The sequence below is a fragment of the Oncorhynchus mykiss genome, unplaced genomic scaffold, assembly GCF_013265735.2.
Source record: "Oncorhynchus mykiss isolate Arlee unplaced genomic scaffold, USDA_OmykA_1.1 un_scaffold_363, whole genome shotgun sequence".
NCBI classification, from domain to species: Eukaryota; Metazoa; Chordata; class Actinopteri; order Salmoniformes; family Salmonidae; genus Oncorhynchus; species Oncorhynchus mykiss.
This window is the reverse complement of record NW_023493811.1, coordinates 3,812-25,209: the sequence shown is the minus strand read 5'-3', so window position 1 is coordinate 25,209 and position 21,398 is coordinate 3,812. Positions and strand designations below refer to the sequence as shown.

The 21,398-nt window shown below is 40.6% G+C and overlaps 24 non-coding genes across 24 annotated transcripts; all 24 read left to right on the top strand.

Moving 5' to 3' along the window:
* Positions 1–860: 860 nt before the first annotated feature.
* Positions 861–934, top strand: trnat-agu. Its single transcript has one exon. It is a non-coding gene; the product is annotated as a tRNA-Thr (tRNA).
* A 284-nt stretch (positions 935–1,218) lies between these two features.
* Positions 1,219–1,290, top strand: trnah-gug. The gene has a single exon. It is a non-coding gene; the product is annotated as a tRNA-His (tRNA).
* A 947-nt stretch (positions 1,291–2,237) lies between these two features.
* trnat-agu lies at positions 2,238–2,311 on the top strand. Its single transcript has one exon. It is a non-coding gene; the product is annotated as a tRNA-Thr (tRNA).
* Positions 2,312–2,596: 285 nt separating this feature from the next.
* Positions 2,597–2,668, top strand: trnah-gug. Its single transcript has one exon. It is a non-coding gene; the product is annotated as a tRNA-His (tRNA).
* Positions 2,669–3,613: 945 nt separating this feature from the next.
* Positions 3,614–3,687, top strand: trnat-agu. The gene has a single exon. It is a non-coding gene; the product is annotated as a tRNA-Thr (tRNA).
* Positions 3,688–3,971: 284 nt separating this feature from the next.
* trnah-gug lies at positions 3,972–4,043 on the top strand. Its single transcript has one exon. It is a non-coding gene; the product is annotated as a tRNA-His (tRNA).
* Positions 4,044–4,989: 946 nt separating this feature from the next.
* Positions 4,990–5,063, top strand: trnat-agu. Its single transcript has one exon. It is a non-coding gene; the product is annotated as a tRNA-Thr (tRNA).
* Positions 5,064–6,365: 1,302 nt separating this feature from the next.
* trnat-agu lies at positions 6,366–6,439 on the top strand. The gene has a single exon. It is a non-coding gene; the product is annotated as a tRNA-Thr (tRNA).
* Positions 6,440–7,742: 1,303 nt separating this feature from the next.
* Positions 7,743–7,816, top strand: trnat-agu. Its single transcript has one exon. It is a non-coding gene; the product is annotated as a tRNA-Thr (tRNA).
* A 284-nt stretch (positions 7,817–8,100) lies between these two features.
* On the top strand, positions 8,101–8,172 carry trnah-gug. The gene has a single exon. It is a non-coding gene; the product is annotated as a tRNA-His (tRNA).
* Positions 8,173–9,120: 948 nt separating this feature from the next.
* Positions 9,121–9,194, top strand: trnat-agu. The gene has a single exon. It is a non-coding gene; the product is annotated as a tRNA-Thr (tRNA).
* A 284-nt stretch (positions 9,195–9,478) lies between these two features.
* Positions 9,479–9,550, top strand: trnah-gug. Its single transcript has one exon. It is a non-coding gene; the product is annotated as a tRNA-His (tRNA).
* A 946-nt stretch (positions 9,551–10,496) lies between these two features.
* trnat-agu lies at positions 10,497–10,570 on the top strand. Its single transcript has one exon. It is a non-coding gene; the product is annotated as a tRNA-Thr (tRNA).
* Positions 10,571–10,854: 284 nt separating this feature from the next.
* Positions 10,855–10,926, top strand: trnah-gug. The gene has a single exon. It is a non-coding gene; the product is annotated as a tRNA-His (tRNA).
* Positions 10,927–11,871: 945 nt separating this feature from the next.
* Positions 11,872–11,945, top strand: trnat-agu. The gene has a single exon. It is a non-coding gene; the product is annotated as a tRNA-Thr (tRNA).
* Positions 11,946–12,229: 284 nt separating this feature from the next.
* On the top strand, positions 12,230–12,301 carry trnah-gug. Its single transcript has one exon. It is a non-coding gene; the product is annotated as a tRNA-His (tRNA).
* A 948-nt stretch (positions 12,302–13,249) lies between these two features.
* trnat-agu lies at positions 13,250–13,323 on the top strand. Its single transcript has one exon. It is a non-coding gene; the product is annotated as a tRNA-Thr (tRNA).
* Positions 13,324–14,627: 1,304 nt separating this feature from the next.
* Positions 14,628–14,701, top strand: trnat-agu. Its single transcript has one exon. It is a non-coding gene; the product is annotated as a tRNA-Thr (tRNA).
* Positions 14,702–16,002: 1,301 nt separating this feature from the next.
* trnaa-agc lies at positions 16,003–16,076 on the top strand. The gene has a single exon. It is a non-coding gene; the product is annotated as a tRNA-Ala (tRNA).
* Positions 16,077–16,362: 286 nt separating this feature from the next.
* trnah-gug lies at positions 16,363–16,434 on the top strand. The gene has a single exon. It is a non-coding gene; the product is annotated as a tRNA-His (tRNA).
* A 947-nt stretch (positions 16,435–17,381) lies between these two features.
* Positions 17,382–17,455, top strand: trnat-agu. Its single transcript has one exon. It is a non-coding gene; the product is annotated as a tRNA-Thr (tRNA).
* A 1,300-nt stretch (positions 17,456–18,755) lies between these two features.
* trnat-agu lies at positions 18,756–18,829 on the top strand. The gene has a single exon. It is a non-coding gene; the product is annotated as a tRNA-Thr (tRNA).
* A 1,299-nt stretch (positions 18,830–20,128) lies between these two features.
* On the top strand, positions 20,129–20,202 carry trnat-agu. Its single transcript has one exon. It is a non-coding gene; the product is annotated as a tRNA-Thr (tRNA).
* A 284-nt stretch (positions 20,203–20,486) lies between these two features.
* On the top strand, positions 20,487–20,558 carry trnah-gug. Its single transcript has one exon. It is a non-coding gene; the product is annotated as a tRNA-His (tRNA).
* Positions 20,559–21,398: the final 840 nt, after the last annotated feature.

Here is a 21,398-nt window from a genome sequence, read left to right as displayed (position 1 = left end):
ACAAAGTTCCCCACCATATTGTAGGTTAATTACTTACACGAAATGATTCATCTGCTGTTTCAGACGTTTTTACAATTTTTAAGCTCCAGAGCCAAATGAGAAATGCAGTGTCCTCGAACGACCAACATTATGAAGAAATAGTATATGATTCTGAATGTTCACTCATATCTCGCGACCCACCTATGACATGTTAATAACCGCTTTGGGTCCCAAATCATAGTTTAAGAATTCATGTCAGAGGTTCTTGAGTTTATTCATCTCGAGACCCAAATGAAAAATGTACTGTTCTCGAATGATCATAGTTACGAAGAAATAGTATGTGATTACCATTGATTACTAATATCTCGCTACCCACCTCTCACCAGTGTTGCCAACTTAGCGACTTTGTCGCTATATTTAGTGAGTATTCAGAAAAAGACAAGAATCGACAGAAGAAAGTTCAATTGTAGTTCTAAACATACTTAGGGTGTTTTTTACTCACTTTTTGTCTCTCCCGAGACGTTATTCCTCTCTCCTACAGCGTCAATCACAATTACATCCACTTGGCCAATTATGAAAATGATGTGATGACGTAATTTAGCGACTTCTAGCTACTTTTAGGACCAGCAATAGCTACTTTCCTTCCTGAGGATTTGGCAACACTGCCTCTCACATGCTCAGGCCCACTTTGCGTCCCAAAACGTAGCTTAAGAAACCCTGTTGCTAGACAATTGAAGGTGTCTGTATCGTTTCCAATATTACTAAAAGACATCTCTTTTGTGATGTGATTTTGCTAGACAGAGATGTGGGTTAAATTAATGAGACTGGTTTGATTCAAATAGGTGTGGGTGTTCACATCTGCAACATATATCACTTTTATGGGTGCTGTGGCTTAGTTGGTTAAAGTGCCTGTCTAGTAAACAGGAGATCCTGAGTTCAAATCTCAGCAGTACCTTTTTATTGTTCACATTGGTGGAGAAGGTCAGAGGGGAGGGCACTCAGGTTTTCTCACCAATGGGTTTAGAGAATTAGAGATGACGTGAGGAGGATGCAATTGAGATATTCCAATGTCACGGAAAAAGGGCACTTTTTGAATGAGAAAAAACCTACCGACTGCGTAAAGCTCCACTGTTTCTTCAGTTTATTCATTATCGAGACCAAAATGAAAAGAGTTTAGCCAGCTTGTGCACATCACTTTCACAGCCTATGTAGGCTTTACAAAGCCAGCTCTTGTAGCCGGCCGTGATCGTATAGTGGTTAGTACTCTGCGTTGTGGTCGCAGCAACCCCGGTTCGAATCCGGGTCACGGCACTGCAAAGTAATTTTAGAAGGGTTGTTTTTTGAATGAGTTAAGACTTACTATGCAAGCTAAGAAACTCAGCAACTCTGCCGTTTGACAAAGTTCCCCACCAGATTGTAGGTTAATTACTTACACGAAATGATTCATCTGCTGTTTCAGACGTTTTTACCATTTTTAAGCTCCAGAGCCAAATGAGAAATGCAGTGTCCTCGAACGACCAACATTATGAAGAAATAGTATATGATTCTGAATGTTCACTCATATCTCGCGACCCACCTATGACATGTTAATAACCGCTTTGGGTCCCAAATCATAGTTTAAGAATTCATGTCAGAGGTTCTTGAGTTTATTCATCTCGAGACCCAAATGAAAAATGTACTGTTCTCGAATGATCATAGTTACGAAGAAATAGTATGTGATTACCATTGATTACTGATATCTCGCTACCCACCTCTCACCAGTGTTGCCAACTTAGCGACTTTGTCGCTATATTTAGTGAGTATTCAGAAAAAAGACAAGAATCGACAGAAGAAAGTTCAATTGTAGTTCTAAACATACTTAGGGTGTTTTTTTACTCACTTTTTGTCTCTCCCGAGACGTTATTCCTCTCTCCTACAGCGTCAATCACAATTACATCCACTTGGCCAATTATGAAAATGATGTGATGACGTAATTTAGCGACTTCTAGCTACTTTTAGGACCAGCAATAGCTACTTTCCTTCCTGAGGATTTGGCAACACTGCCTCTCACATGCTCAGGCCCACTTTGCGTCCCAAAACGTAGCTTAAGAAACCCTGTTGCTAGACAATTGAAGGTGTCTGTATCGTTTCCAATATTACTAAAAGACATCTCTTTTGTGATGTGATTTTGCTAGACAGAGATGTGGGTTAAATTAATGAGACTGGTTTGATTCAAATAGGTGTGGGTGTTCACATCTGCAACATATATCACTTTTATGGGTGCTGTGGCTTAGTTGGTTAAAGTGCCTGTCTAGTAAACAGGAGATCCTGAGTTCAAATCTCAGCAGTACCTTTTTATTGTTCACATTGGTGGAGAAGGTCAGAGGGGAGGGCACTCAGGTTTTCTCACCAATGGGTTTAGAGAATTAGAGATGACGTGAGGAGGATGCAATTGAGATATTCCAATGTCACGGAAAAAGGGCACTTTTTGAATGAGAAAAAAACCTACCGACTGCGTAAAGCTCCACTGTTTCTTCAGTTTATTCATTATCGAGACCAAAATGAAAAGAGTTTAGCCAGCTTGTGCACATCACTTTCACAGCCTATGTAGGCTTTACAAAGCCAGCTCTTGTAGCCGGCCGTGATCGTATAGTGGTTAGTACTCTGCGTTGTGGTCGCAGCAACCCCGGTTCGAATCCGGGTCACGGCACTGCAAAGTAATTTTAGAAGGGTTGTTTTTTGAATGAGTTAAGACTTACTATGCAAGCTAAGAAACTCAGCAACTCTGCCGTTTGACAAAGTTCCCCACCAGATTGTAGGTTAATTACTTACACGAAATGATTCATCTGCTGTTTCAGACGTTTTTACCATTTTTAAGCTCCAGAGCCAAATGAGAAATGCAGTGTCCTCGAACGACCAACATTATGAAGAAATAGTATATGATTCTGAATGTTCACTCATATCTCGCGACCCACCTATGACATGTTAATAACCGCTTTGGGTCCCAAATCATAGTTTAAGAATTCATGTCAGAGGTTCTTGAGTTTATTCATCTCGAGACCCAAATGAAAAATGTACTGTTCTCGAATGATCATAGTTACGAAGAAATAGTATGTGATTACCATTGATTACTGATATCTCGCTACCCACCTCTCACCAGTGTTGCCAACTTAGCGACTTTGTCGCTATATTTAGTGAGTATTCAGAAAAAAGACAAGAATCGACAGAAGAAAGTTCAATTGTAGTTCTAAACATACTTAGGGTGTTTTTTACTCACTTTTTGTCTCTCCCGAGACGTTATTCCTCTCTCCTACAGCGTCAATCACAATTACATCCACTTGGCCAATTATGAAAATGATGTGATGACGTAATTTAGCGACTTCTAGCTACTTTTAGGACCAGCAATAGCTACTTTCCTTCCTGAGGATTTGGCAACACTGCCTCTCACATGCTCAGGCCCACTTTGCGTCCCAAAACGTAGCTTAAGAAACCCTGTTGCTAGACAATTGAAGGTGTCTGTATCGTTTCCAATATTACTAAAGACATCTCTTTTGTGATGTGATTTTGCTAGACAGAGATGTGGGTTAAATTAATGAGACTGGTTTGATTCAAATAGGTGTGGGTGTTCACATCTGCAACATATATCACTTTTATGGGTGCTGTGGCTTAGTTGGTTAAAGTGCCTGTCTAGTAAACAGGAGATCCTGAGTTCAAATCTCAGCAGTACCTTTTTATTGTTCACATTGGTGGAGAAGGTCAGAGGGGAGGGCACTCAGGTTTTCTCACCAATGGGTTTAGAGAATTAGAGATGACGTGAGGAGGATGCAATTGAGATATTCCAATGTCACGGAAAAAGGGCACTTTTTGAATGAGAAAAAACCTACCGACTGCGTAAAGCTCCACTGTTTCTTCAGTTTATTCATTATCGAGACCAAAATGAAAAGAGTTTAGCCAGCTTGTGCACATCACTTTCACAGCCTATGTAGGCTTTACAAAGCCAGCTCTTGTAGCCGGCCGTGATCGTATAGTGGTTAGTACTCTGCGTTGTGGTCGCAGCAACCCCGGTTCGAATCCGGGTCACGGCACTGCAAAGTAATTTTAGAAGGGTTGTTTTTTGAATGAGTTAAGACTTACTATGCAAGCTAAGAAACTCAGCAACTCTGCCGTTTGACAAAGTTCCCCACCAGATTGTAGGTTAATTACTTACACGAAATGATTCATCTGCTGTTTCAGACGTTTTTACCATTTTTAAGCTCCAGAGCCAAATGAGAAATGCAGTGTCCTCGAACGACCAACATTATGAAGAAATAGTATATGATTCTGAATGTTCACTCATATCTCGCGACCCACCTATGACATGTTAATAACCGCTTTGGGTCCCAAATCATAGTTTAAGAATTCATGTCAGAGGTTCTTGAGTTTATTCATCTCGAGACCCAAATGAAAAATGTACTGTTCTCGAATGATCATAGTTACGAAGAAATAGTATGTGATTACCATTGATTACTGATATCTCGCTACCCACCTCTCACCAGTGTTGCCAACTTAGCGACTTTGTCGCTATATTTAGTGAGTATTCAGAAAAAAGACAAGAATCGACAGAAGAAAGTTCAATTGTAGTTCTAAACATACTTAGGGTGTTTTTTACTCACTTTTTGTCTCTCCCGAGACGTTATTCCTCTCTCCTACAGCGTCAATCACAATTACATCCACTTGGCCAATTATGAAAATGATGTGATGACGTAATTTAGCGACTTCTAGCTACTTTTAGGACCAGCAATAGCTACTTTCCTTCCTGAGGATTTGGCAACACTGCCTCTCACATGCTCAGGCCCACTTTGCGTCCCAAAACGTAGCTTAAGAAACCCTGTTGCTAGACAATTGAAGGTGTCTGTATCGTTTCCAATATTACTAAAAGACATCTCTTTTGTGATGTGATTTTGCTAGACAGAGATGTGGGTTAAATTAATGAGACTGGTTTGATTCAAATAGGTGTGGGTGTTCACATCTGCAACATATATGACTTTTATGGGTGCTGTGGCTTAGTTGGTTAAAGTGCCTGTCTAGTAAACAGGAGATCCTGAGTTCAAATCTCAGCAGTACCTTTTTATTGTTCACATTGGTGGAGAAGGTCAGAGGGGAGGGCACTCAGGTTTTCTCACCAATGGGTTTAGAGAATTAGAGATGACGTGAGGAGGATGCAATTGAGATATTCCAATGTCACGGAAAAAGGGCACTTTTTGAATGAGAAAAAACCTACCGACTGCGTAAAGCTCCACTGTTTCTTCAGTTTATTCATTATCGAGACCAAAATGAAAAGAGTTTAGCCAGCTTGTGCACATCACTTTCACAGCCTATGTAGGCTTTACAAAGCCAGCTCTTGTAGCCGGCCGTGATCGTATAGTGGTTAGTACTCTGCGTTGTGGTCGCAGCAACCCCAGTTCGAATCCGGGTCACGGCACTACAAAGTAATTTTAGAAGGGTTGTTTTTTGAATGAGTTAAGACTTACTATGCAAGCTAAGAAACTCAGCAACTCTGCCGTTTGACAAAGTTCCCCACCAGATTGTAGGTTAATTACTTACACGAAATGATTCATCTGCTGTTTCAGACGTTTTTACCATTTTTAAGCTCCAGAGCCAAATGAGAAATGCAGTGTCCTCGAACGACCAACATTATGAAGAAATAGTATATGATTCTGAATGTTCACTCATATCTCGCGACCCACCTATGACATGTTAATAACCGCTTTGGGTCCCAAATCATAGTTTAAGAATTCATGTCAGAGGTTCTTGAGTTTATTCATCTCGAGACCCAAATGAAAAATGTACTGTTCTCGAATGATCATAGTTACGAAGAAATAGTATGTGATTACCATTGATTACTGATATCTCGCTACCCACCTCTCACCAGTGTTGCCAACTTAGCGACTTTGTCGCTATATTTAGTGAGTATTCAGAAAAAAGACAAGAATCGACAGAAGAAAGTTCAATTGTAGTTCTAAACATACTTAGGGTGTTTTTTACTCACTTTTTGTCTCTCCCGAGACGTTATTCCTCTCTCCTACAGCGTCAATCACAATTACATCCACTTGGCCAATTATGAAAATTATGTGATGACGTCATTTAGCGACTTCTAGCTACTTTTAGGACCAGCAATAGCTACTTTCCTTCCTGAGGATTTGGCAACACTGCCTCTCACATGCTCAGGCCCACTTTGCGTCCCAAAACGTAGCTTAAGAAACCCTGTTGCTAGACAATTGAAGGTGTCTGTATCGTTTCCGATATTAGTAAAAGACATCTCTTTTGTGATGTGATTTTGCTATACAGAGATGTGGGTTAAATTAATGAGACTGGTTTGATTCAAATAGGTGTGGGTGTTCACATCTGCAACATATATGACTTTTATGGGTGCTGTGGCTTAGTTGGTTAAAGTGCCTGTCTAGTAAACAGGAGATCCTGAGTTCAAATCTCAGCAGTACCTTTTATTGTTCACATTGGTGGAGAAGGTCAGAGGGGAGGGCACTCAGGTTTTTCTCACCAATGGGTTTAGAGAATTAGAGATGACATGAGGAGGATGCAATTGAGATATTCCAATGTCACGGAAAAAGGGCACTTTTTGAATGAGAAAAAAACCTACCGACTGTGTAAAGCTCCACTGTTTCTTCAGTTTATTCATTATCGAGACCAAAATGAAAAGAGTTTAGTCAGCTTGTGCACATCACTTTCACAGCCTATGTAGGCTTTACAAAGCCAGCTCTTGTAGCTGGCCGTGATCGTATAGTGATTAGTACTCTGCGTTGTGGTCGCAGCAACCCCGGTTCGAATCCGGGTCACGGCACTGCAAAGTAATTTTAGAAGGGTTGTTTTTTGAATGAGTTAAGACTTACTATGCAAGCTAAGAAACTCAGCAACTCTGCCGTTTGACAAAGTTCCCCACCATATTGTAGGTTAATTACTTACACGAAATGATTCATCTGCTGTTTCAGACGTTTTTACAATTTTTAAGCTCCAGAGCCAAATGAGAAATGCAGTGTCCTCGAACTACCAACATTATGAAGAAATAGTATATGATTCTGAATGTTCACTCATATCTCGCGACCCACCTATGACATGTTAATAACCGCTTTGGGTCCCAAATCATAGTTTAAGAATTCATGTCAGAGGTTCTTGAGTTTATTCATCTCGAGACCCAAATGAAAAATGTACTGTTCTCGAATGATCATAGGTACGAAGAAATAGTATGTGATTACCATTGATTACTGATATCTCGCTACCCACCTCTCACCAGTGTTGCCAACTTAGCGACTTTGTCGCTATATTTAGTGAGTATTCAGAAAAAAGACAAGAATCGACAGAAGAAAGTTCAATTGTAGTTCTAAACATACTTAAAGTGTTTTTTACTCACTTTTTGTCTCTCCCGAGACGTTATTCCTCTCTCCTACAGCGTCAATCACAATTACATCCACTTGGCCAATTATGAAAATTATGTGATGACGTCATTTAGCGACTTCTAGCTACTTTTAGGACCAGCAATAGCTACTTTCCTTCCTGAGGATTTGGCAACACTGCCTCTCACATGCTCAGGCCCACTTTGCGTCCCAAAACGTAGCTTAAGAAACCCTGTTGCTAGACAATTGAAGGTGTCTGTATCGTTTCCAATATTAGTAAAATACATCTCTTTTGTGATGTGATTTTGCTAGACAGAGATGTGGGTTAAATTAATGAGACTGGTTTGATTCAAATAGGTGTGGGTGTTCACATCTGCAACATATGTGACTTTTATGGGTGCTGTGGCTTAGTTGGTTAAAGTGCCTGTCTAGTAAACAGGAGATCCTGAGTTCAAATCTCAGCAGTACCTTTTTATTGTTCACATTGGTGGAGAAGGTCAGAGGGGAGGGCACTCAGGTTTTCTCACCAATGGGTTTAGAGAATTAGAGATGACGTGAGGAGGATGCAATTGAGATATTCCAATGTCACGGAAAAAGGGCACTTTTTGAATGAGAAAAAACCTACCGACTGTGTAAAGCTCCACTGTTTCTTCAGTTTATTCATTATCGAGACCAAAATGAAAAGAGTTTAGCCAGCTTGTGCACATCACTTTCACAGCCTATGTAGGCTTTACAAAGCCAGCTCTTGTAGCCGGCCGTGATCGTATAGTGGTTAGTACTCTGCGTTGTGGTCGCAGCAACCCCGGTTCGAATCCGGGTCACGGCACTGCAATGTAATTTTAGAAGGGTTGTTTTTTGAATGAGTTATGACTTACTATGCAAGCTAAGAAACTCAGCAACTCTGCCGTTTGACAAAGTTCCCCACCATATTGTAGGTTAATTACTTACACGAAATGATTCATCTGCTGTTTCAGACGTTTTTACAATTTTTAAGCTCGAGAGCCAAATGAGAAATGGCAGTGTCCTCGAACGACCAACATTATGAAGAAATAGTATATGATTCTGAATGTTCACTCATATCTCGCGACCCACCTATGACATGTTAATAACCGCTTTGGGTCCCAAATCATAGTTTAAGAATTCATGTCAGAGGTTCTTGAGTTTATTCATCTCGAGACCCAAATGAAAAAATGTACTGTCCTCGAATGATCATAGTTACGAAGAAATAGTATGTGATTACCATTGATTACTGATATCTCGCTACCCACCTCTCACCAGTGTTGCCAACTTAGCGACTTTGTCGCTATATTTAGTGAGTATTCAGAAAAAAGACAAGAATCGACAGAAGAAAGTTCAATTGTAGTTCTAAACATACTTAGGGTGTTTTTTACTCACTTTTTGTCTCTCCCGAGGCGTTATTCCTCTCTCCTACAGCGTCAATCACAATTACATCCACTTGGCCAATTATGAAAATTATGTGATGACGTCATTTAGCGACTTCTAGCTACTTTTAGGACCAGCAATAGCTACTTTCCTTCCTGAGGATTTGGCAACACTGCCTCTCACATGCTCAGGCCCACTTTGCGTCCCAAAACGTAGCTTAAGAAACCCTGTTGCTAGACAATTGAAGGTGTCTGTATCGTTTCCAATATTAGTAAAATACATCTCTTTTGTGATGTGATTTTGCTAGACAGAGATGTGGGTTAAATTAATGAGACTGGTTTGATTCAAATAGGTGTGGGTGTTCACATCTGCAACATATGTGACTTTTATGGGTGCTGTGGCTTAGTTGGTTAAAGTGCCTGTCTAGTAAACAGGAGATCCTGAGTTCAAATCTCAGCAGTACCTTTTTATTGTTCACATTGGTGGAGAAGGTCAGAGGGGAGGGCACTCAGGTTTTCTCACCAATGGGTTTAGAGAATTAGAGATGACGTGAGGAGGATGCAATTGAGATATTCCAATGTCACGGAAAAAGGGCACTTTTTGAATGAGAAAAAACCTATCGACTGTGTAAAGCTCCACTGTTTCTTCAGTTTATTCATTATCGAGACCAAAATGAAAAGAGTTTAGCCAGCTTGTGCACATCACTTTCACAGCCTATGTAGGCTTTACAAAGCCAGCTCTTGTAGCCGGCCGTGATCGTATAGTGGTTAGTACTCTGCGTTGTGGTCGCAGCAACCCCGGTTCGAATCCGGGTCACGGCACTGCAATGTAATTTTAGAAGGGTTGTTTTTTGAATGAGTTATGACTTACTATGCAAGCTAAGAAACTCAGCAACTCTGCCGTTTGACAAAGTTCCCCACCATATTGTAGGTTAATTACTTACACGAAATGATTCATCTGCTGTTTCAGACGTTTTTACCATTTTTAAGCTCCAGAGCCAAATGAGAAATGCAGTGTCCTCGAACGACCAACATTATGAAGAAATAGTGTATGATTCTGAATGTTCACTCATATCTCGCGACCCACCTATGACATGTTAATAACCGCTTTGGGTCCCAAATCATAGTTTAAGAATTCATGTCAGAGGTTCTTGAGTTTATTCATCTCGAGACCCAAATGAAAAATGTACTGTCCTCGAATGATCATAGTTACGAAGAAATAGTATGTGATTACCATTGATTACTGATATCTCGCTACCCACCTCTCACCAGTGTTGCCAACTTAGCGACTTTGTCGCTATATTTAGTGAGTATTCAGAAAAAAGACAAGAATCGACAGAAGAAAGTTCAATTGTAGTTCTAAACATACTTAGGGTGTTTTTTACTCACTTTTTGTCTCTCCCGAGGCGTTATTCCTCTCTCCTACAGCGTCAATCACAATTACATCCACTTGGCCAATTATGAAAATTATGTGATGACGTCATTTAGCGACTTCTAGCTACTTTTAGGACCAGCAATAGCTACTTTCCTTCCTGAGGATTTGGCAACACTGCCTCTCACATGCTCAGGCCCACTTTGCGTCCCAAAACGTAGCTTAAGAAACCCTGTTGCTAGACAATTGAAGGTGTCTGTATCGTTTCCAATATTAGTAAAATACATCTCTTTTGTGATGTGATTTTGCTAGACAGAGATGTGGGTTAAATTAATGAGACTGGTTTGATTCAAATAGGTGTGGGTGTTCACATCTGCAACATATGTGACTTTTATGGGTGCTGTGGCTTAGTTGGTTAAAGTGCCTGTCTAGTAAACAGGAGATCCTGAGTTCAAATCTCAGCAGTACCTTTTTATTGTTCACATTGGTGGAGAAGGTCAGAGGGGAGGGCACTCAGGTTTTCTCACCAATGGGTTTAGAGAATTAGAGATGACGTGAGGAGGATGCAATTGAGATATTCCAATGTCACGGAAAAAGGGCACTTTTTGAATGAGAAAAAACCTATCGACTGTGTAAAGCTCCACTGTTTCTTCAGTTTATTCATTATCGAGACCAAAATGAAAAGAGTTTAGCCAGCTTGTGCACATCACTTTCACAGCCTATGTAGGCTTTACAAAGCCAGCTCTTGTAGCCGGCCGTGATCGTATAGTGGTTAGTACTCTGCGTTGTGGTCGCAGCAACCCCGGTTCGAATCCGGGTCACGGCACTGCAATGTAATTTTAGAAGGGTTGTTTTTTGAATGAGTTATGACTTACTATGCAAGCTAAGAAAACTCAGCAACTCTGCCGTTTGACAAAGTTCCCCACCATATTGTAGGTTAATTACTTACACGAAATGATTCATCTGCTGTTTCAGACAGTTTTTAACCATTTTAAGCTCCAGAGCCAAATGAGAAATGCAGTGTCCTCGAACGACCAACATTATGAAGAAATAGTGTATGATTCTGAATGTTCACTCATATCTCGCGACCCACCTATGACATGTTAATAACCGCTTTGGATCCCAAATCATAGTTTAAGAATTCATGTCAGAGGTTCTTGAGTTTATTCATCTCGAGACCCAAATGAAAAATGTACTGTCCTCGAATGATCATAGTTACGAAGAATAGTATGTGATTACCATTGATTACTGATATCTCGCTACCCACCTCTCACCAGTGTTGCCAACTTAGCGACTTTGTCTCTATATTTAGTGAGTATTCAGAAAAAAGACAAGAATCGACAGAAGAAAGTTCAATTGTAGTTCTAAACATACTTAGGGTATTTTTTACTCACTTTTTGTCTCTCCCGAGGCGTTATTCCTCTCTCCTACAGCGTCAATCACAATTACATCCACTTGGCCAATTATGAAAATTATGTGATGACGTCATTTAGCGACTTCTAGCTACTTTTAGGACCAGCAATAGCTACTTTCCTTCCTGAGGATTTGGCAACACTGCCTCTCACATGCTCAGGCCCACTTTGCGTCCAAAACGTAGCTTAAGAAACCCTGTTGCTAGACAATTGAAGGTGTCTGTATCGTTTCCAATATTAGTAAAAGACATCTCTTTTGTGATGTGATTTTGCTAGACAGAGATGTGGGTTAAATTAATGAGACTGGTTTGATTCAAATAGGTGTGGTGTTCACATCTGCAACATATATGACTTTTATGGGTGCTGTGGCTTAGTTGGTTAAAGTGCCTGTCTAGTAAACAGGAGATCCTGAGTTCAAATCTCAGCAGTACCTTTTTATTGTTCACATTGGTGGAGAAGGTCAGAGGGGAGGGCACTCAGGTTTTCTCACCAATGGGTTTAGAGAATTAGAGATGACGTGAGGAGGATGCAATTGAGATATTCCAATGTCACGGAAAAAGGGCACTTTTTGAATGAGAAAAAACCTACCGACTGTGTAAAGCTCCACTGTTTCTTCAGTTTATTCATTATCGAGACCAAAATGAAAAGAGTTTAGCCAGCTTGTGCACATCACTTTCACAGCCTATGTAGGCTTTACAAAGCCAGCTCTTGTAGCCGGCCGTGATCGTATAGTGGTTAGTACTCTGCGTTGTGGTCGCAGCAACCCCGGTTCGAATCCGGGTCACGGCACTGCAATGTAATTTTAGAAGGGTTGTTTTTTGAATGAGTTAAGACTTACTATGCAAGCTAAGAAACTCAGCAACTCTGCCGTTTGACAAAGTTCCCCACCATATTGTAGGTTAATTACTTACACGAAATGATTCATCTGCTGTTTCAGACGTTTTTACCATTTTTAAGCTCCAGAGCCAAATGAGAAATGCAGTGTCCTCGAACGACCAACATTATGAAGAAATAGTATATGATTCTGAATGTTCACTCATATCTCGCGACCCACCTATGACATGTTAATAACCGCTTTGGGTCCCAAATCATAGTTTAAGAATTCATGTCAGAGGTTCTTGAGTTTATTCATCTCGAGACCCAAATGAAAAATGTACTGTCCTCGAATGATCATAGTTACGAAGAAATAGTATGTGATTACCATTGATTACTGATATCTCGCTACCCACCTCTCACCAGTGTTGCCAACTTAGCGACTTTGTCGCTATATTTAGTGAGTATTCAGAAAAAAGACAAGAATCGACAGAAGAAAGTTCAATTGTAGTTCTAAACATACTTAGGGTGTTTTTTTACTCACTTTTTGTCTCTCCCGAGACGTTATTCCTCTCTCCTACAGCGTCAATCACAATTACATCCACTTGGCCAATTATGAAAATTATGTGATGACGTCATTTAGCGACTTCTAGCTACTTTTAGGACCAGCAATAGCTACTTTCCTTCCTGAGGATTTGGCAACACTGCCTCTCACATGCTCAGGCCCACTTTGCGTCCCAAAACGTAGCTTAAGAAACCCTGTTGCTAGACAATTGAAGGTGTCTGTATCGTTTCCAATATTAGTAAAAGACATCTCTTTTGTGATGTGATTTTGCTAGACAGAGATTGTGGGTTAAATTAATGAGACTGGTTGATTCAAATAGGTGTGGGTGTTCACATCTGCAAACATATATGACTTTTATGGGTGCTGTGGCTTAGTTGGTTAAAGTGCCTGTCTAGTAAACAGGAGATCCTGAGTTCAAATCTCAGCAGTACCTTTTTATTGTTCACATTGGTGGAGAAGGTCAGAGGGGAGGGCACTCAGGTTTTCTCACCAATGGGTTTAGAGAATTAGAGATGACGTGAGGAGGATGCAATGAGATATTCCAATGTCACGGAAAAAGGGCACTTTTTGAATGAGAAAAAACCTACCGACTGTGTAAAGCTCCACTGTTTCTTCAGTTTATTCATTATCGAGACCAAATGAAAAGAGTTTAGCCAGCTTGTGCACATCACTTTCACAGCCTATGTAGGCTTTACAAAGCCAGCTCTTGTAGCCGGCCGTGATCGTATAGTGGTTAGTACTCTGCGTTGTGGTCGCAGCAACCCCGGTTCGAATCCGGGGTCACTGGCACTGCAATGTAATTTTAGAAGGGTTGTTTTTTGAATGAGTTAAGACTTACTATGCAAGCTAAGAAACTCAGCAAACTCTGCCGTTTGACAAAGTTCCCCACCATATTGTAGGTTAATTACTTACACGAAATGATTCATCTGCTGTTTCAGACGTTTTTACCATTTTTAAGCTCCAGAGCCAAATGAGAAATGCAGTGTCCTCGAACGACCAACATTATGAAGAATAGTATATGATTCGAATGTTCACTCATATCTCGCGACCCACCTATGACATGGTTAATAACCGCTTTGGGTCCCAAATCATAGTTTAAGAATTCATGTCAGAGGTTCTTGAGTTTATTCATCTCGAGACCCAAATGAAAAATGTACTGTCCTCGAATGATCATAGTTACGAAGAAATAGTATGTGATTACCATTGATTACTGATATCTCGCTACCCACCTCTCACCAGTGTTGCCAACTTAGCGACTTTGTCGCTATATTTAGTGAGTATTCAGAAAAAAGACAAGAATCGACAGAAGAAAGTTCAATTGTAGTTCTAAACATACTTAGGGTGTTTTTTACTCACTTTTTGTCTCTCCCGAGACGTTATTCCTCTCTCCTACAGCGTCAATCACAATTACATCCACTTGGCCAATTATGAAAATTATGTGATGACGTCATTTAGCGACTTTCTAGCTACTTTTAGGACCAGCAATAGCTACTTTTCCTTCCTGAGGATTTGGCAACACTGCCTCTCACATGCTCAGGCCCACTTTGCGTCCCAAAACGTAGCTTAAGAAACCCTGTTGCTAGACAATTGAAGGTGTCTGTATCGTTTCCAATATTAGTAAAAGACATCTCTTTTGTGATGTGATTTTGCTAGACAGAGATGTGGGTTAAATTAATGAGACTGGTTTGATTCAAATAGGTGTGGGTGTTCACATCTGCAACATATATGACTTTTATGGGTGCTGTGGCTTAGTTGGTTAAAGTGCCTGTCTAGTAAACAGGAGATCCTGAGTTCAAATCTCAGCAGTACCTTTTTATTGTTCACATTGGTGGAGAAGGTCAGAGGGGAGGGCACTCAGGTTTTCTCACCAATGGGTTTAGAGAATTAGAGATGACGTGAGGAGGATGCAATTGAGATATTCCAATGTCACGGAAAAAGGGCACTTTTTGAATGAGAAAAAACCTACCGACTGTGTAAAGCTCCACTGTTTCTTCAGTTTATTCATTATCGAGACCAAAATGAAAAGAGTTTAGCCAGCTTGTGCACATCACTTTCACAGCCTATGTAGGCTTTACAAAGCCAGCTCTTGTAGCCGGCCGTGATCGTATAGTGGTTAGTACTCTGCGTTGTGGTCGCAGCAACCCGGTTCGAATCCGGGTCACGGCACTGCAATGTAATTTTAGAAGGGTTGTTTTTTGAATGAGTTAAGACTTACTATGCAAGCTAAGAAACTCAGCAACTCTGCCGTTTGACAAAGTTCCCCACCATATTGTAGGTTAATTACTTACACGAAATGATTCATCTGCTGTTTCAGACGTTTTTACCATTTTTAAGCTCCAGAGCCAAATGAGAAATGCAGTGTCCTCGAACGACCAACATTATGAAGAAATAGTATATGATTCTGAATGTTCACTCATATCTCGCGACCCACCTATGACATGTTAATAACCGCTTTGGGTCCCAAATCATAGTTTAAGAATTCATGTCAGAGGTTCTTGAGTTTATTCATCTCGAGACCCAAATGAAAAATGTACTGTCCTCGAATGATCATAGTTACGAAGAAATAGTATGTGATTACCATTGATTACTGATATCTCGCTACCCACCTCTCACCAGTGTTGCCAACTTAGCGACTTTGTCGCTATATTTAGTGAGTATTCAGAAAAAAGACAAGAATCGACAGAAGAAAGTTCAATTGTAGTTCTAAACATACTTAGGGTGTTTTTTACTCACTTTTTGTCTCTCCCGAGACGTTATTCCTCTCTCCTACAGCGTCAATCACAATTACATCCACTTGGCCAATTATGAAAATTATGTGATGACGTCATTTAGCGACTTCTAGCTACTTTTAGGACCAGCAATAGCTACTTTCCTTCCTGAGGATTTGGCAACACTGCCTCTCACATGCTCAGGCCCACTTTGCGTCCCAAAACGTAGCTTAAGAAACCCTGTTGCTAGACAATTGAAGGTGTCTGTATCGTTTCCAATATTAGTAAAAGACATCTCTTTTGTGATGTGATTTTGCTAGACAGAGATGTGGGTTAAATTAATGAGACTGGTTTGATTCAAATAGGTGTGGGTGTTCACATCTGCAACATATATGACTTTTATGGGTGCTGTGGCTTAGTTGGTTAAAGTGCCTGTCTAGCAAACAGGAGATCCTGAGTTCAAATCTCAGCAGTACCTTTTTATTGTTCACATTGGTGGAGAAGGTCAGAGGGGCAGGGCACTCAGGTTTTCTCACCAATGGGTTTAGAGAATTAGAGATGACGTGAGGAGGATGCAATTGAGATATTCCAATGTCACGGAAAAAAGGGCACTTTTTGAATGAGAAAAAACCTACCGACTGTGTAAAGCTCCACTGTTTCTTCAGTTTATTCATTATCGAGACCAAAATGAAAAGAGTTTTAGCCAGCTTGTGCACATCACTTTCACAGCCTATGTAGGCTTACAAAGCCAGCTCTTGTAGCCGGCCGTGATCGTATAGTGGTTAGTACTCTGCGTTGTGGTCGCAGCAACCCCGGTTCGAATCCGGGTCACGGCACTGCAATGTAATTTTAGAAGGGTTGTTTTTTGAATGAGTTAAGACTTACTATGCAAGCTAAGAAACTCAGCAACTCTGCCGTTTGACAAAGTTCCCCACCATATTGTAGGTTAATTACTTACACGAAATGATTCATCTGCTGTTTCAGACGTTTTTACCATTTTTAAGCTCCGAGAGCCAAATGAGAAATGCAGTGTCCTCGAACGACCAACATTATGAAGAAATAGTATATGATTCTGAATGTTCACTCATATCTCGCGACCCACCTATGACATGTTAATAACCGCTTTGGGTCCCAAATCATAGTTTAAGAATTCATGTCAGAGGTTCTTGAGTTTATTCATCTCGAGACCCAAATGAAAAATGTACTGTCCTCGAATGATCATAGTTACGAAGAAATAGTATGTGATTACCATTGATTACTGATATCTCGCTACCCACCTCTCACCAGTGTTGCCAACTTAGCGACTTTGTCGCTATATTTAGTGAGTATTCAGAAAAAAGACAAGAATCGACAGAAGAAAGTTCAATTGTAGTTCTAAACATACTTAGGGTGTTTTTTACTCACTTTTTGTCTCTCCCGAGACGTTATTCCTCTCTCCTACAGCGTCAATCACAATTACATCCACTTGGCCAATTATGAAAATTATGTGATGACGTCATTTAGCGACTTCTAGCTACTTTTAGGACCAGCAATAGCTACTTTCCTTCCTGAGGATTTGGCAACACTGCCTCTCACATGCTCAGGCCCACTTTGCGTCCCAAAACGTAGCTTAAGAAACCCTGTTGCTAGACAATTGAAGGTGTCTGTATCGTTTCCAATATTAGTAAAAGACATCTCTTTTGTGATGTGATTTTGCTAGACAGAGATGTGGGTTAAATTAATGAGACTGGTTTGATTCAAATAGGTGTGGGTGTTCACATCTGCAACATATATGACTTTTATGGGTGCTGTGGCTTAGTTGGTTAAAGTGCCTGTCTAGTAAACAGGAGATCCTGAGTTCAAATCTCAGCAGTACCTTTTTATTGTTCACATTGGTGGAGAAGGTCAGAGGGGAGGGCACTCAGGTTTTCTCACCAATGGGTTTAGAGAATTAGAGATGACGTGAGGAGGATGCAATTGAGATATTCCAATGTCACGGAAAAAGGGCACTTTTTGAATGAGAAAAAACCTACCGACTGTGTAAAGCTCCACTGTTTCTTCAGTTTATTCATTATCGAGACCAAAATGAAAAGAGTTTAGCCAGCTTGTGCACATCACTTTCACAGCCTATGTAGGCTTTACAAAGCCAGCTCTTGTAGCCGGCCGTGATCGTATAGTGGTTAGTACTCTGCGTTGTGGTCGCAGCAACCCGGTTCGAATCCGGGTCACGGCACTGCAATGTAATTTTAGAAGGGTTGTTTTTGAATGAGTTAAGACTTACTATGCAAGCTAAGAAACTCAGCAACTCTGCCGTTTGACAAAGTTCCCCACCATATTGTAGGTTAATTACTTACACGAAATGATTCATCTGCTGTTTCAGACGTTTTTACCATTTTTAAGCTCCAGAGCCAAATGAGAAATGCAGTGTCCTCGAACGACCAACATTATGAAGAAATAGTATATGATTCTGAATGTTCACTCATATCTCGCGACCCACCTATGACATGTTAATAACCGCTTTGGGTCCCAAATCATAGTTTAAGAATTCATGTCAGAGGTTCTTGAGTTTATTCATCTCGAGACCCAAATGAAAAATGTACTGTCCTCGAATGATCATAGTTACGAAGAAATAGTATGTGATTACCATTGATTACTGATATCTCGCTACCCACCTCTCACCAGTGTTGCCAACTTAGCGACTTTGTCGCTATATTTAGTGAGTATTCAGAAAAAAGACAAGAATCGACAGAAGAAAGTTCAATTGTAGTTCTAAACATACTTAGGGTGTTTTTTACTCACTTTTTGTCTCTCCCGAGACGTTATTCCTCTCTCCTACAGCGTCAATCACAATTACATCCACTTGGCCAATTATGAAAATTATGTGATGACGTCATTTAGCGACTTCTAGCTACTTTTAGGACCAGCAATAGCTACTTTCCTTCCTGAGGATTTGGCAACACTGCCTCTCACATGCTCAGGCCCACTTTGCGTCCCAAAACGTAGCTTAAGAAACCCTGTTGCTAGACAATTGAAGGTGTCTGTATCGTTTCCAATATTAGTAAAAGACATCTCTTTTGTGATGTGATTTTGCTAGACAGAGATGTGGGTTAAATTAATGAGACTGGTTTGATTCAAATAGGTGTGGGTGTTCACATCTGCAACATATATGACTTTTATGGGTGCTGTGGCTTAGTTGGTTAAAGTGCCTGTCTAGTAAACAGGAGATCCTGAGTTCAAATCTCAGCAGTACCTTTTTATTGTTCACATTGGTGGAGAAGGTCAGAGGGGAGGGCACTCAGGTTTCTCACCAATGGGTTTAGAGAATTAGAGATGACGTGAGGAGGATGCAATTGAGATATTCCAATGTCACGGAAAAAGGGCACTTTTTGAATGAGAAAAACCTACCGACTGTGTAAAGCTCCACTGTTTCTTCAGTTTATTCATTATCGAGACCAAAATGAAAAGAGTTTAGCCAGCTTGTGCACATCACTTTCACAGCCTATGTAGGCTTTACAAAGCCAGCTCTTGTAGCCGGCCGTGATCGTATAGTGGTTAGTACTCTGCGTTGTGGTCGCAGCAACCCGGTTCGAATCCGGGTCACGGCACTGCAATGTAATTTTAGAAGGGTTGTTTTTTGAATGAGTTAAGACTTACTATGCAAGCTAAGAAACTCAGCAACTCTGCCGTTTGACAAAGTTCCCCACCATATTGTAGGTTAATTACTTACACGAAATGATTCATCTGCTGTTTCAGACGTTTTTACCATTTTTAAGCTCCAGAGCCAAATGAGAAATGCAGTGTCCTCGAACGACCAACATTATGAAGAAATAGTATATGATTCTGAATGTTCACTCATATCTCGCGACCCACCTATGACATGTTAATAACCGCTTTGGGTCCCAAATCATAGTTTAAGAATTCATGTCAGAGGTTCTTGAGTTTATTCATCTCGAGACCCAAATGAAAAATGTACTGTCCTCGAATGATCATAGTTACGAAGAAATAGTATGTGATTACCATTGATTACTGATATCTCGCTACCCACCTCTCACCAGTGTTGCCAACTTAGCGACTTTGTCGCTATATTTAGTGAGTATTCAGAAAAAAGACAAGAATCGACAGAAGAAAGTTCAATTGTAGTTCTAAACATACTTAGGGTGTTTTTTACTCACTTTTTGTCTCTCCCGAGACGTTATTCCTCTCTCCTACAGCGTCAATCACAATTACATCCACTTGGCCAATTATGAAAATTATGTGATGACGTCATTTAGCGACTTCTAGCTACTTTTAGGACCAGCAATAGCTACTTTCCTTCCTGAGGATTTGGCAACACTGCCTCTCACATGCTCAGGCCCACTTTGCGTCCCAAAACGTAGCTTAAGAAACCCTGTTGCTAGACAATTGAAGGTGTCTGTATCGTTTCCAATATTAGTAAAAGACATCTCTTTTGTGATGTGATTTTGCTAGACAGAGATGTGGGTTAAATTAATGAGACTGGTTTGATTCAAATAGGTGTGGGTGTTCACATCTGCAACATATATGACTTTTATGGGTGCTGTGGCTTAGTTGGTTAAAGTGCCTGTCTAGTAAACAGGAGATCCTGAGTTCAAATCTCAGCAGTACCTTTTTATTGTTCACATTGGTGGAGAAGGTCAGAGGGGAGGGCACTCAGGTTTTCTCACCAATGGGTTTAGAGAATTAGAGATGACGTGAGGAGGATGCAATTGAGATATTCCAATGTCACGGAAAAAGGGCACTTTTTGAATGAGAAAAAACCTACCGACTGTGTAAAGCTCCACTGTTTCTTCAGTTTATTCATTATCGAGACCAAAATGAAAAGAGTTTAGCCAGCTTGTGCACATCACTTTCACAGCCTATGTAGGCTTTACAAAGCCAGCTCTTGTAGCCGGCCGTGATCGTATAGTGGTTAGTACTCTGCGTTGTGGTCGCAGCAACCCCGGTTCGAATCCGGGTCACGGCACTGCAATGTAATTTTAGAAGGGTTGTTTTTTGAATGAGTTAAGACTTACTATGCAAGCTAAGAAACTCAGCAACTCTGCCGTTTGACAAAGTTCCCCACCATATTGTAGGTTAATTACTTACACGAAATGATTCATCTGCTGTTTCAGACGTTTTTACCATTTTTAGCTCGAGAGCCAATGAGAAATGCAGTGTCCTCGAACGACCAACATTATGAAGAATAGTGTATGATTCTGAATGTTCACTCATATCTCGCGACCCACCTATGACATGTTAATAACCGCTTTGGGTCCCAAATCATAGTTTAAGAATTCATGTCAGAGATTAAAAATGGTAAAAACTAAGAAAAAGCAGATGAATCAGTTAATGTAAGTAATTAACCTACCATGAGATGGGGACTTTGTCAAATGGAAGAGTTTGAGTTTCTTAGCTCACACGGAGGTTTCAACTCATCAAATACACCCTTTTGAAATGGCAATTCTTGCCGTGACCCGGATTCAGACCGGGGTTCCTGCGGCCACAACGCAGAGTACTAAACACTATACGATCACAGCGAGCTACCAAATATTGCTTGAAAGCCTACTCATGCTCTGACAGAGACCTGTTAAAAGCTGGCTAACTCTTCATTTAGCGCTCGAAATGAATCAACTGAAGAACCAGCTGAACTTGAGACGGTTGGTACGTTGTAATTCTGTGAAAAGGTCCCTTTTCCGTGAAATTGGAATATTTCAATTGCATCCTCCTCACATCTTTTCTCCTCTCATCTTTTCTCCATCTGCATCACTCCAAATTCTCAGACTCATTGTTGAGAAAAGCAGAACACTCTCCACCAATGTGGTCA